The 15,253-nt window shown below is 39.6% G+C and overlaps 1 protein-coding gene across 2 annotated transcripts in view; it reads right to left on the minus strand.

Annotated features, from left to right (window-relative positions):
* ryk (receptor like tyrosine kinase) overlaps positions 1–15,253 on the minus strand; it is a 61,624-nt gene that overhangs the window by 33,403 nt on the left and 12,968 nt on the right. The gene's annotated exons all lie outside the window — the stretch shown is intronic.

The raw sequence follows: 15,253 nt of genomic DNA on the forward strand, positions 1-15,253 counted from the left end.
TCCACACTGCTCAAACACTCAGGCTTAATCAGATGCATAGCTGGGAATGCAAAAACACATGAGCAATAAACATCTCTGTGAGTTCTTCTACTTTTTTTGTATCGACCAACATCAGGGAGTGTTTTCACCGGGCTCCTGATGCATCAGGAAGACGTACAGTTCTTATGTGTACTGTTAAAATCCCCGACCCTGGCCCAAGGCAGTGTTATCAGTCCTTGAAAGCATCTGTGTGGCAGAGTGGGGTCTGTCTATCAGTCTCTAAGTATCTAGTTAAAAGAGAGGGGAGGAATGTGCCCAGGCTCCCCCAATACCCTGGGGCTGTCACAGAGCTGCAGCTCTTAGACCTCTCTCACATTGGCTCAATTAAAAACATTCTCAGGCATTTACCAACTTAAAGAGGGGATGGGTGTTACATAAACTGCTCTCAACCCAGCCCAAAGAGTCAGATAGCTGGCTTTTCCTTCCATTAAGGAGAGGAAACGCTTTCTTATTGGTTCCATTAGAACTTCAAATAAAACTTTTACAAATGATATCCATAGTAAGCAAACAATTAGTCAGAACAAACATATGGTTTACTTTATATCTCCAAGACTTGAGAGGATAACGAGCTGTATTATACAGATTTGAGGCTCGTGGTCTATTCTTGATTTTGAAAACAGTCCAACAACACATCTGAAGTCAAAGTCCTATGACTGACTTTTTTTCTGGACAAAAGTCCTCAGTGGTCTGAGCCTCTCCCTCAAAGGCTATGTAGCTGAGCCCTCTGAGTGACTTTGCCAGCTTAAGTTGGTGCACAATGCCCATAGAAAAAGGTCTTATCAGTCTATCTCAGTGACTCCACTCCATCATCAATGAACCTTTAAATAACACAAAAAATTGGCATAGTTTCAATAAGGTAAATGCAACCCCATTCTCTTGGAAAACCTACATTTTATGATAAAACAGTAAACTTAGAATTCATTTGAACTCACATTGAAAAAAGGTAGTCATGATTGAAAATCTCCATCCTCATCCTTCAATGAGCGTTTTGATTGGTCAGATGTGTACTCATCCCAAGCAAAACAAACTACATCCACACTGTTTGTTAAAGCAAATCTTTGACAAATTATCAATTCAAAGTTTGTTTCAACCAGCTACTTGCTGAGTCATTCTGTTGTCTGGAACTAGGCACGCTGTTGAATTTTACACATTTCAAATGATAGAAAATAATAAAAACAGTAAGTTTTGAAAGATGCTATAAAGAGAATCTGCCTGTCCACCTTCTGGCCTGGAGGCTCACACACACTGTTGTAAAGACGTCACTTTTAACCAGGAGTGTGTTTGTATTTTCTCTGTTCAGGACAACTTTTCACCGGATACAAAGTGACACGGTAAGGTATTTATCGGTAACACTTTATATTAAGGTCCTGTAATAAGCATTAATAAAACCTTTTTAAATACTTATAAGATGCTTATTTACATTATTATTTGTTTATAAGCCTATATTACTGCTAATAAATAAATAAGTGTTTAATAAGGTCATTGTGGTAGTTAATACTAGACAACTTAATCTATAAGCTATATGAAACCTAACCCTGACCCTCTTTGTTTTTTGTCTCTCATGAGCCCTACCCCAGCCTTTCCCCTAAACCTAACCATTCAGGGCCCCATGCCTAAACCTAAGCTGTGGGGCCTCACGCCTAACCCTTACAATACTACTAAACTTCATCAGCTGGCGTGGTGTTGTCATCGAGACTTCGACGTCTCATAAATCAATCCGGTCCTGCTAAACCATCAGGAAGCTAAGAATTAGCATTTTAAAATAACTTGTAACCGGTAATGTTGGTGCTGATGATCTCATTTTCAAGTGTGGATAAGTGACACTTTTTCAGGATGACTTTGAATCTCCTCGCAGCCCCTTCAAGCTTAAAAGTATAATTTTAAGCCTATTTAAAAGTAAATATTTAAAAGCAAGATATAAAAAACAAGCAGACAAAGACTGGTTTTAAACTGTTTTCAACAGCGTCCACAGATCTAAAAACCAAAAGGAGACCATTTCCTAACTACAACATCAACTGTACACCCTTATTTAGATCGTGATCATGGGTTAAGTTACATCCCATTAAACCTAGCTCACAAAAGCTTTTAACACTAAAATGCCACAGCAGATTCAGACTTAGTCTCTGTATAATAACATGTTTTGATTAGTATCTCTTACAACTATTCTGCCATAGTTAAGAAAGAAAAAACTTACTTACAACATGTATAACTTTGTGCCAAACTGTAAATCAGACACTTGAAAGATGTTAAACTACTACACCTTGACACAGGCTCTCATGTGGATATACTGTATGTGTACACAACAGACCTGCACAAGGCCACACAGTCTCCTCCTGTAATAATTGGCTCTCTTGGAGTCAACTGTGCGCTTTCCTTGTCTCAACATGTGGCCGCGCTGCTTTGATACCAATTAAACTATGCAACCAGGCAGAAAGGCCCAAACAGAGCGAGTGTGAGCCTGGCTAATTTGCCCCTCCCACCGTAACCATTGACTACATGCAGCTACTTATCAGCTGGAATGTAAGAAACAGCGGTTGGAGCGTGACGGTGTACATAGAAAGAGGACAGAGAATGAGTGTTTAAGGCTGGGGGATTGAAAAGGAATGTAAAAAAAAGCAGAGGAATAAAGTACTCCTATTGAAAGCCTGACTAGAGAGTGTTTGTTCACAGTAACACACTAAAGAATCACTTTTACGGTCTTTTTTTAGCTGCTACAGATGCAGATGTTTTAATGCTTCAAGCTTATTTCAAAGCTAATGGAGAACAACATCGCCACTGTGAATTCCAGTGTGATAACTTGGCAGCTGGTTATGTTTTGAAGGATTATTTCCTGCTGGACATTTCCATTTCTCTCTCTGCTGGTGTGAAGTGATTAACAACATCCAGGGCGGGATGTACTGCCACCTGCACTGATCTGAAAACACACCACCCCAGAACATGCAGGCACAATGATAAGAGCTAAAAATGCTCATCTGGATAAATCTTCAAATTTTAAAGTTGATTTCATAACTGATCAAACATAGGATGAAATTTTGAGAGTAAAACAAACCTCAGAATGAATCTTGTTTGACTTTTTTTCAGGAGAAAACATCAGAAAATGTATTCATTTCTTTAAACTCTGATTGATCCCTCCTTCTCCAGCTACAGAATATGATCCATTTCCATTCTGAACCATTTTTCATACGTTTCTCTAAACAAGATGTCAGAACGATTCTCTATCGAGGAGCACATACCAACATGTTGAGCTATGTTTGGATAAAACAAGGTGTTGTTGATTTAAAGTTTGGTCCACCATGACAGACAGCCAAAAAGAGCCAACGGTTCAAATCAGCGCTACGGTAAACTGTTTATGCTGGTCATGTGAGATCAAATGAGTGAGTGGTTCATAGAAAACATGATGAAACTCACAATCATCACTCACAATATCAGCTGCTCATTTAATAGAAAATAAGCATACTCTGACATCCTAAACCTGGCCGTTGTGTTGATGATTTCTGTTAGTAAGGACAATGTTGGTTCTTGAATAAGGATTCCTGATTAAAGGTTATAAACTGTTGAACTCTCTTATACTTCTGAAACATCAACCTCAGCCTGATTTAAACTGTCTGATCAAACAATCTTAAAAACATTTTGTAATTGTGCCAAGAGAGATTTCATCCAGCAGCTTTGAAATTGAGCCTCCAAGTTTGAGCATGTCAGTTGCATAAATAAAAGCATTTTTGTGGACGTTAATGTTGAACCTCTTATAGCAGGTAACAGAGCTGCCAGTCAAAGAAAGAGAAACAAAAGTAAACCTTTTTCTGTTGGCAGTGATGCAACTTCATGGATGCCAGCTGCCGTAAACCACCAGAGAAGAAGCAGAAAAACTTTTTTCTGTGATCACTCACATGTCACGATCTGTGCCATCAAGATTTAACTCACCCTCTAAAACAAATTCTTAAATACTGCTTGTCTACTAGCCTGTTAGCTAGCCCAAGTCTCTATTTCAGCATTTTTGTCAATCTGTGTTGCTAGTTTTTTAATTACTGTAAAACTTGGAATATAAGTTGCTTGGGTATGACATGGGTTTTCAGAGGTGAGTTTTTACTGTTACTGTTATTTCTGTGTGAAGACTTCTGCTGCAATCAGCAAAATGCAGTTTCTATGAAGCTGTGCAGCTTTTTCGTCTGGTATTGAAGCAGAAACCTCCAGAAATTAAGACAATCCGGAAGTGCTAAAAACTGAGGTCCTCTCTACTTTAGCTTAAGCCTGGATGTAAAAAGACTGGAGGCTACATACATGTTTACATCCTGTTTTTAAAATGGTTTTGATCTGAGAAGCTCATTTCTCTATCAGAGCGGAGTTTTTAAAAAAGCGTTTATTTTTCAAAGTCATTAACCTTGCAAGTTTAGCCAATGTAAGGTCATGGCTGACTTTACCGAAAGTCAGACACCTTGTAGATGTCTCCAAAGATGCTAAAGGCCCATCTCCTTGCCTCACCCTGACCATAAACTGTGTGATTAATAGATGTAGTCACCCTGATGTCACCCGTCTATTTCTAAAACAGACTTTGAAGTAGATTGGCTATAGTGGCCATATTTGAGCACACTTCTGGGGCGCTCGTCAGAAACATGAACTGAGCTGTGCCTCTGATTGGGCGAGATCTTAATGTCCTCTGAACTGCCAAGTTAGAAAAAAATTCACCCCCGTACAGAGTGTGCCGATGGTGAACTTAGCAATTCAGACAGGAGACGTTTTTTTGAATGTTAATTGTTGTGTGTTAATTTCTGCTTTGAAAACAGATTTTTTTTGGCTTGGTGTGTTTGTGACTTCCGGGACTTCCGGAGCCAGCCTCTAGTAGACACTTGAGAAACAGCAGATTTTAGCACTTCAGCATCGGCACCAATCCAGCTTTTCTGTTCCCCATACGGATACCGATACCTGGGCTTTTGGTATCGACCGATCCTGATACCAGGGTTTAATAATAACTAGCAGCTTTACTGTGGGATAAGACTGGTAATGTTTTGAGTAAAAGACAAAAATGAGAGAACATGGAATATCTGAAGTTAATATTTATTTAAACTAGAAGTGTTTAAATGTTAAACAGCAGTTTGGTTAAAAAAACTGCTTCAGAATTTACAGAAATGATTATTTGATTGTAAAATTTTGGACCTTGTAGATTAAATCATTGTTAAGCTTTAGTATTAAGTTAGGACCGATCCTTCCCACCAAAACCCAGTCCAGCTTTGAGGGGCTGGATCGGCGCTGATACCCCATACCAGGATCAGATTGGTGCATCCCTACTTCCGCATTGTCCCATATTCTTAGCCAAGAAGTTGCTGCTTTATCCATGATGGGCTCCAAAACCCCCAAATCCTAGTCACCTACTTGTCCACAAAACAGTGTTATTGACAGTTGTGAAGTACAGACAGGCCCACAGCCCGTAACTACATTGCCAAGACTAGATGAAGTGGTTACTTGCTTCTTGGAGCGCTATCTTCAGGTTGAAATACCACGGCTCAAAGACAAACCTCTTTCTGCATTTTGTACAGGTGTATTGATTGCACCGTTGTTCAGGTCATTGCTCACATTCTAGATGACCAATAATGTCAAGAGTGTCTCAAAGACAAAATTTTATGACATTTTCTTGTCTAGCAGACGATTTTGCCCTTACAGGATTTGTCCTACTTCATCTTCTTCGACAGCGAAGACTTTTATCATTTGGAATGTGGGAAGTAATCTCTGTGAGTGGTCTGAAGGATTTGAGTGAAACAGCTTACACCCTGCTGACATTCCTCGAGTACCCTCCATCATACCTCAGACATCCTCTGTGCAGTCAGGCCTCTGCTGTTGGATGCTAAGCAGCGCTACAGGAGTAAAGTAAACCGCTAAGTGGCCTTGCTCAAGGACGCACAAGCACTTCTTTTAGCTGTGGCTTCTCCTCCTCCCACATTTTTCTCATTGCACAAGACATGGAGCGAGACAGATTTCTTGAAGGGGATGTTCACATTCAAAATACGTCTGTTTTTATCCAGCAGCGTAAAAATGTAAAGCACAGCATTAAATCGGGATGAATTAATCTCATCTAAGTCTGTTTCAACATTTTTGGGTCCTGCAGACGTTTGAGTCCACATGCAGGTTTTCCTCAGCGAGCCGCGGCTCACATTGCAGACTTTGAAGGAGAACAAAAGGTGGCGGTGACCAGGTGGTAAGGTCCAGGATGGATCTAACAAAGAGCCTCTTGTGCGTACAGTCGACACTATACCTCGTGAAGCCTTCATCCCTGAGTGCTCGGGAGATAAACGCCCCCCTCAGTGCTCGCTGGAAGATACCGGCCACATTAACCAGGGAAGGAGAAAATGAGGGCCCGCGTGAAACTCTATCAAGTGGAAAGTCCAAACAAATCCACAGACATGAATGAGGCAGGAGGAGGGGGATAACAGAGGAAGGCTCTCTAGATTTCAGATATCAGACATGCTGGTGAAGATAACAAGTGAACAGGCCTGGCTTTGGAGGCTGTTCACTGCAAACATGTTCCTCAGATAATAAGATTCAACAAAAATGGAAGATTGAATAAGCAAATAGTTGTAATGCAGCGCTATCAAATCTAAAATAATGTACTCAAACTTAAAATAAACATTTAAAGTGTGTTTTTAAAAATGTGACACCACTCTCTCCTCAAACCAGCAATCCTTGCTTTTCTAACAGCCGCTCCAACACGAGGCTCTGGGTTAACAATGTCAGCAGGAAATCACCTGACATGTCATCCCATCTCACAGTCAGCTCTCAGACATGTAGGCCATTCAGGGGTTGTTGTGCTGTAACTCCTTCTCCAGGTTACAAAAGTCTGCACGACTGGAGTTTCAGGTCTGGGTTTGTCATTTGTGTTGTCTTTCAGTTCAGACCCTCAGATGACCTCTTCATGGAACAGCTTAAAGCTCTGACAGTCCTAAACCTTAAAACTTAACACAGCACATCAGGCCCTGCTGCTGCATTCTCTCATTGCCTCCTTCATTCTGCAGTTTTTCCTGATAAATGATGTGTCCTTGAACTGCGGATTTTCTCACAGCTTTCAAAAAAAGTTGCAATGGGAGTTGAAACATTCAGAGGCCTTTTTTCACAGAACACATTACTCATCAAACATGAGCAACAGAGAAGTAGCGAGCTGTATATTTGTTGACTGAGTTACTTGTATGTCGAGTAGTCAGTATAAATGTTGTGTATGCAATAGAGATGAGTAGTGATTTCTAAATACTTGATTAATCTTTCTATAACACTCAATTGACTGCTTCATGTTACTGTTATTTATCTTTGGAAATGTATTTTTTTAGGGATGCACCCATACCAATCCTGTATTCAGTATCGCAGGATCAGTGCCCCTTGAAGGGACAGTTCAGTTTTTTTGAAGTGGGGTTGTATGAGCTCTATGTGACCACTAAGGACATTAGATACAATAGAAAGTTGTCTCCTCTCCCTCAGTAAGACACAGACTGTAATCGATGGTGATGAGGAAATAGGCGCTAACAGGGAAATACCGTAACAAATTCAAAGGCTATTTTCTCTGCCTACAAGAACTAAAATCAAAAAGTAATACCACAGTTTAAGAGTACACTACATAAAATATTTTTTAAGTGCATTAAGTCTTCTGAAATATAAACATTTATCCGGACCTAATTAACTGGTCATGTATCCTTCTGCGCAGCGTTGGTGCGCTCCGTCCCCCCTCCTCCTTTCAGCTGTAGGGAATGTAAACAAGCTATGCTTCAGGCTCTGGTTTTAGCCTCGTGTAAGTTTGATCAAGTATTGTAATTCTTTTGTTTGTACTTTAAGGATTGTGAGGCAGCGTGGGAAATTCAAAATGAGTGACTATGACAGCGACGATGAAGTTCCATTCACTTTGGAACCAAAAGGATACCAGCATGAACCGAAGTAGCTACACAGAGCTGCTACGGATGGAGACTGAAAGGAATACAGAGGAAACATCCGCGAACACTGGACATCAAGATAGAGTCGGAAATACTCAGTGGTGTAAATGTCTGAGCTGTGACTCAGTGCCCACGAATGCTCAGTGTTACTGCTGTCACGAGTGGAACTGGGTTACAGACACTCTTCAGGATTTGTCTGAGTTAGAGGACACTGTTGGCTCACAAGCCGTCTGTATAACTCATCACACAGATTTCCCTGCTCCTTAGAGTACAAACAAAAGAATTACAATACTTGATCAAACTTACACAAGGCTACAACCGGCGCCCTGAGCATAGCTTGTTTACATTCCCTACAGCTGAAAGGAGGAGGGGAGACGGAGCGCACTAGTGCTGCACGGAAGGATACATGACCAGTTAGTTAGGTCCGGATAAATGTTTATATTTCCGAAGACTTAATGCATTTAAAAATTATTATATGTAGCGTACTCTTAAACTGTGGTATTACTTTTTGATTTTAGTTCTTGTAGGCAGAGAAAATAGCCTTTGAATCTGGTACGGTCTCTCCCTGTTAGCATCTATTTCCTCGTCACCATCGTTTACAGTTTGTGTCTTACTGAGGGAGAGGAGACAACTTTCTACTGTATCTAATGTCCTTAGTGGTCACATAGAGCTCATACAACCCCACTTAAAAAAAAAAGGAACTGTCCCTTTAAAGCTGGATCAGTATCAGTGGAAAAGGGACGATCCATGTTGCTGATCCAGGCAAATAGCTCTATGCCTTTTCTCTTTTTTTTTTATTACCAGCGCTCTTGGCAACTTAATTTGAAATGTCTGGTAAACATTTAAATATTTAATAGTTTAAAAAAATTTAACATTAGTTATTCAATCTACTCATTTTTTGCCTTTTACCCAAATATTACCAGTCTTGTACCACAGTAGGGCACGCACGTTATTATCTAACACAAGTATCAGACAGGTATCGGTCGGTACCCAAAGCCCAGGTATCGGTATGGAAAAAAATTGGATTGGTGCATCCCTAATTTTTCTGTTATTGTTAGACAATGTTTGTAATTCATCTAAAAGCTGTCCATAAAAACATTAAAAAATAGCAGTGACCAGAGAAAAGAGCCCATCCTTACTGTGCTTATGTGCTGTTATAAAAACATTAAAATGAGAGAAACAGTGCACCAACCTGATCCTGGTATCATCAACTCTGATACAGACTCAAACAATACGATCATATATCAGTGACAAAGGGTTGATCCATAAGGCAGATCTATTCAACTCATTTCTGTTTTTTGTCTTCTGCGCAAGCCTTTGCATTTTTGGTAGGCAGAGCTTAAAGATCATGAAGGAAGATAACTACTGCGGCTCAGCAGTTTAGAGGTATTTCACACATGTTTTATCAAAAACTCAGACAGCAACTTGAAATAAGTTTAATTCCTCACTTATCCACTGCTGAGGTTTACAGTTAATCACAGCCAAACTGTTATTATTGTTTTGTTTTTTTTACTAAATACAAAAGACTGGAAATTCCAAAACATACATTTAACAACAAATAGTCTCTCTCATCCTCATATTAAGAAACACTGGATGTTAAATCAATACTGGTGTCAGATCAGATCAGCATCAGTATCAATCAGTACTGGGTTTCAGTATTTGAATTGAGACTTAAAAAGTCACATGTATGAATCCCTAACTATGATATTTAATTATGTCTCTTAAAGATCAAGACTGGATCACAGCCTCTGACTGATGCATAGACACAACAGGAGGCTTCGGATACTTGAATGCTAACAGATGTCTAAAATTGTTTTACACAGATTAACAATAAGAAGATACAGATTATCAGATTAAGTATGACAGATAAACAGTTTGGAGTCTCAACAGACAGCAGTGTAAGGCTGGTTTAGAGGCACAAAGAGTATCAGAGTCGTGTGAGATTGGTGCAGCTGTCTGCTTTACAGTGAAAAAAAGGCTCGTCTCACACAAGCAGCATTCCGAAGATATTAACACTAAACCATACTCTCAGATGTCTCTATACAACACCGCAGACCTAAGGGGATCAGAATTCAACTTATTAGAGGAGTGAGTTTGGTCACGTACAACCCACATGGGAAAAATGTGACTGATTTGTCATATTTGCAAGGTCATAAAAATGCTGTTGGATCTGTATCTGCTGGATTAATATTCCATGGGGAGACTGGGAGTTGTAGGAGATGCAGGCAGTCATTGGGTAAAGTTTGAATCCAACACGATGAGGTATTTTCTTGCTCCGGTTACTTTCACCATGTAACTGGAGCAAACATGACCCCAACGGAGAAAGTGTCATAACAAAAGTGAGGACATGTTGACTTTGCCTCTAAGAATGAGAGGGCTTGATAAATCTCTGATTTCACTTTGTATTTACTTTTCTGGCTTGCAGCTGTCCTTTTATAGCAAGAAGAGAGGCACCCATTGGCTGTTGACAGTGTTTTGGACAGTTAAAGATGCAGTATCTTCTCTGAAAAAATAACCTGACGTTCTCATCTAAAATTTCAGCTGAACCTTTACAAATTCAAACTGACAAAGTGATACCAAAGCAGGGTGCTAATCAGGCTTAGCTGGCAGAGTAGGCGCCCCATGTAAAGAATGTGTGCACTGCAAAAGCTGAAATCTAAGCAAGTGATTTTGTCTTTTTTTTTCGTAGGAAATCACTTTATAGACTTGAAGTGAGCAACATTCACCTGACCAGACCAGAAAAATGTCATATTTCCAGTTTTCTGACAAAAACTAGATCTGAATAGGCCTTACAAGGCTTATATCCGGTTAGAAACTGGGTAGCATGTAAACTTCCAGTCATCGTAGAGCTTTGTGCTACCGAAAGCTAATATAATATGAAATGATTGTCATTGGATCATCCAAAACAGTGCATTATTGTTGTTGCTGTATGGTTAATATTAATAGTTCTGTTCCTGTTTTTAATTGTGGCCTGATCTTTTCGCGCTTAAAAGAAGATTGCGTGTGATCGGGCATAGGTATCCTTGTCAAGACGGGATGACAGCTCTTTCAGCAATCTCCAAACCACTGCTGTGTGGTGTAGGAGAGATATTGCATGCTGAATAGACTAAAAATGACTCTCTTGTGTGAGACCCTTTCACTTTTTTATGTGTTCAGGGATGAAAGTTGATATTCTGCTGAAAAATATATATATCGATGTGTAATAACTGCTAGCATATCAATGCAATTTCCAAAGTGCTCTATAGCGACTTGGTAGATTAAGAGCTATATAACATGTTGAGTGGATTAAAAAATGACTCTTTCGTGCGAGACCATTTCACTTTTTTGTGTGCTCAGGAATGAAAGTTGATATTTTGCTGGAAAAATGAAGCTTCATCAATGTATGCTCCCCGCTAGCATATATCTTGTAAGAAAGTTATGTATTAGTGGGCCCTCAAGGAGATCTCTTGTAGCCCCGTTTTTACCTTATTCCTTAATAAAAGTACTAACACACGAACTGAGAGGTATATATAAACATGATTAAACTTACTTTAAAGTAAGATTGACATGGAGTTAGGCCTGTCACAATAACAAATTTTGCTGGACAATAATTTTCCAAAATATTATTGCAGATAAACGATTTTATTGTCAATGTTACTTTGATTTTTTTTTCCCATTTATTCATTGATGTAATTATGATAAATGGGATAATAAAGTGAGTACACCATATCAAAAGCAAGAAACTTTAATTTATTAAGAGTATTTAACTGTAATTAAAGGTCAGGATCTTTTAAATAAAATAAATTAAACAAAAAATATAATAAATTTAACAAACAAGAAAGAGAAAAAAATACAATAAAAATGAAATGGACTCTCTTTTAGAAAATAATACATGTCAATGAAAATGTTTAATACTAATCAAAAACAATAAAACATAGACCCTGTCTCTAAAGAAATAACAAAACTCCAAAACAACAACAACAATAAAACTATAGCCTAAATAAAAGGGAGTTTATACAGTTCCTGAATTGTTTGTAACATGTACTTTTTCCCAGTCAATCCGTACTGTCTGTCAAACATTTTTAACATTTCTGGCTTTCAACCGTATTGAAGGGCTGCATTTCTTTGGCAATGTAGCTGTCTTTGAACGCCCACCATTTGGCGCTTTTATTTCTATTTACTTTGCCGACCAAAAGCCTCAGTAAGAGCGGATTGTCAAAGAACACGAAAAAACAAAATATTCCCACACTGGGACTGTGGCAGGCTTTATTGATTATCGTGACAGGCCTACATGGAGCTCTTAACTTTAATCACGAAAGTAAGTCTTCTAGCTCAGGCTAGCTACTGCTAGCAAATTACCTTCAAAGCTCCAAACAAATAAAAACACATACATTGTAAAGCCTTTATAGGGCTTGCTATATGGTGTTGTACTAGATACCTAGAGGATCCTCTGTATATCATCAACAGAAATTTTAAGCAACTCCAGCAAACACTGTATTTATTTAATCTCTGCCATAATAACACCATGTACTGTCACTTTCTACTGCTTCTTTAAGTAACTGGATAAGCCCATTCCACCACACGCCAACGAGGAAGCGGTCGGTGCATAGAGCCTATTGCTTGTAACAAGTTAAAAAAATCTGCCAATGGAAGCAGAGAAAAGTGACTTGTTTTAATATATTGTTCTAGTTTTAAGCAAATTATCAAGCAAATTTTTCTTATTCCATTGGCAGGTTTTTTTTTTTACTTGTTACGAGCAATTCAGACCTCATTTTTGTCTTTAAACAACTTGAAACAAGACATTTTTCTGGACTGATAAGTTGAATGTGGCTCATATCGGGTGAAATAAGACACTTTTTACTTAAAATAAGACAATGACAGTGTGGTCCTGTTTCTCCTGGTCATAGAAATAACTCCAAACATGTCAACTCTTTCCCCTAACTTCCTCTTTCTTTTCCTCCAGTTGTCCTGTTCGTTACAGGCTAAAAGCACAAAAAATAATCTTAAAAGAAGTGTCTCAGAGCTTGAAGAAAAACACACATTAAGAAGAATCTGTGTGGTTTTCTTTGACTCACTTCAAAGCAGCCATTCATCATTTTCCCTTTTATTCCATGCAGCTCCCTGGGGCAGACGAGGATGAAGGCAGGGAGAAGAAACTGAGCAAGTCTGTCTGCCACTGATGTCCCTTTATAGGCACCATGTTGATGGTTACATGGTGCCTTAAGGGGCTCCTTGGTTTGCTTAACAAATATCAAATGCTTTAGTGAGAAATGATTAGCTGTTTAAGGCGGACTGATTTCATGTTAAGGAGGTCTCAGGCACGCCATCTCACTCGTCTATTTTTGGCTGCTGTTTTGCACGGGCCACTTTGTGAGTAGAGCAGTGGTTTGAAAGCCGGGGCTGTGAGCGTTAGCACAAATATTTTGGTGTTTTCTCTGGTTTCCTAAGGTATACTTGTTTTCTAAAGTTTCTTCTATTTAAAGCTCCTGTGGGCTACTTTTGGTTGGGGTCAGGTATGGCAACCTTGAGGAAAAAAAAAGGCACCTCTTAGTACTTCCATGACTTAGCCCTGTTCCAGTAGAAGTGGTTTTTCTTTTGACAATATTAGAAATAACAGAAATAATCTAATGTTGTCCTGACATGCTGTTAGTTGTTTGGTTTTGTAGCTGGTAAAGAGGCGTCAATGTCAGCTTTAGTCCTGAAAAGCTAAAAACTCCTCAAAGAAACTAGCTTTAAAATCAACTCTTTAACACAAACCCTACTCTGTTTCTTTATCACTCCATTTTCAAAAAGACAAAAAAAGTATTCAGGGATCTGTCTGATAAAGATTTTCAGATTTTGACACAGAAGGAGAAAGCTCCTTAAAGCAGCAGCTCGTCTTTTGTCTGAGAGCTGCAGCTTTTAGACAAAAGACGTGAAAGCAGGGGCTCCTTCTATTCAGCCACAGGATCCTTGGAGAGTGGCATGAAGGAAATGAATACTGCTGCCAATCACTCCTCGCTGTTCACGGGCTCTTTTTCAAAGCCCCTGCTTGCCTTTCAGCTCTTTGGAGGAGGGGAGACGGAGGGTCAGTCATACGTGCACTTGGCCCTCCAGAATTCGCACACATTTGAACGCTTTTGGGGAGTTTTATACGACTTTTGCGTGTTTAGCCAGAGGATTAAAGCCAAGTGTGACATACTCACTTGTTACAAAAAATGACCACGTTGGCAAAATTTCCACAGTTAGATAGCACGGATAAAGTCTGTTTCCTGCAGATTGGTGTGTGAGGTAGGAGGAACACCAGGTGGACTTTGTCAGATTGCGTTCTGTCTTTGTGCACTTTCCCCCAAGAAAGACTTTTAGATAAACTGCAGGTTGTAATAGGAAACAACTTATTCTGTCAGCTTGGAAAATCTAAGCTCTACAGTGTGCAGCAGAACCCAGCGCCACAGAGCGGTATGGCATACAAGAAGTGAAAAACAGAGCCTGTTAGTGCCGACTTTCCATCAAGAAGAATTCCTCAAAGCAATGTGTTAGGGATCAAGTGGAGTGGTGAATAATCCACGGAAAACTGGGCTCAAAAAGATCATTATTACAGCAGACAGCCAGTAAATGTACAGAGCTCGAACTCCATCCATCATCTTCTAAAATGATCACGTAGATGGTCAGAATGCCAGGAAACAGCAAAGAAAGAGCAGCATTGAGGCTGTAAATGAATGTTATAGCTGGAGTCATGGGCCTTAAGGATGAGCAGTCAGTGGTCACGAGCTCTCCCAGGCAATAAAATCAAACATTAACCAAACAACCTCTCTAATAAGTAGGGATGAAACTAGGCCTGTCACGATAATCAATATATCAATTAACCGAACGATAAATAAAAACGTCCTCCGTAGGTTTGCCAGCCTCGATAAACTGACACGTGTATGCATGTTTGTTTTCCTCCTCTCTTTCCACCAAAGAGGCTGAATGAGAAGATGGCTCACTACGCCTATCTTTCCTAACATTGGGGTGCATAGGTTCTGTAGCGGATTTATAGCGGAGTGAGCATCTGTCAAAAATTCGATCTTTGGGGTGAAGAAGGGGCTGCTCGCTCGTACACAAGGAGAGAGCTGAAGCGAGCGTCCTGAGGGATAAGGAGGAAACACACGCTAATATGAGTGATGGCACGAAAGATACGGTTCTTAAGCCGCCTGCCACAGTCGCAGTGTGGGAATATTTTGTTTTTTATCAGAATGAACAAAGTGTGAGCTCATGAACACCAACGAGCTGATATGTCGCATTTATTTGAAAATAGTGGCGATGAAGAAGAAGAAGAGGGAGGTGCAGCGGAGCCTTGTTCTTTGACAATC

This window comes from Halichoeres trimaculatus, unplaced genomic scaffold, assembly GCF_033239565.1.
Source record: "Halichoeres trimaculatus isolate MK-OKI-2021-1 unplaced genomic scaffold, fHalTri1.1 fHalTri1_scaffold_4, whole genome shotgun sequence".
NCBI classification, from domain to species: Eukaryota; Metazoa; Chordata; class Actinopteri; order Labriformes; family Labridae; genus Halichoeres; species Halichoeres trimaculatus.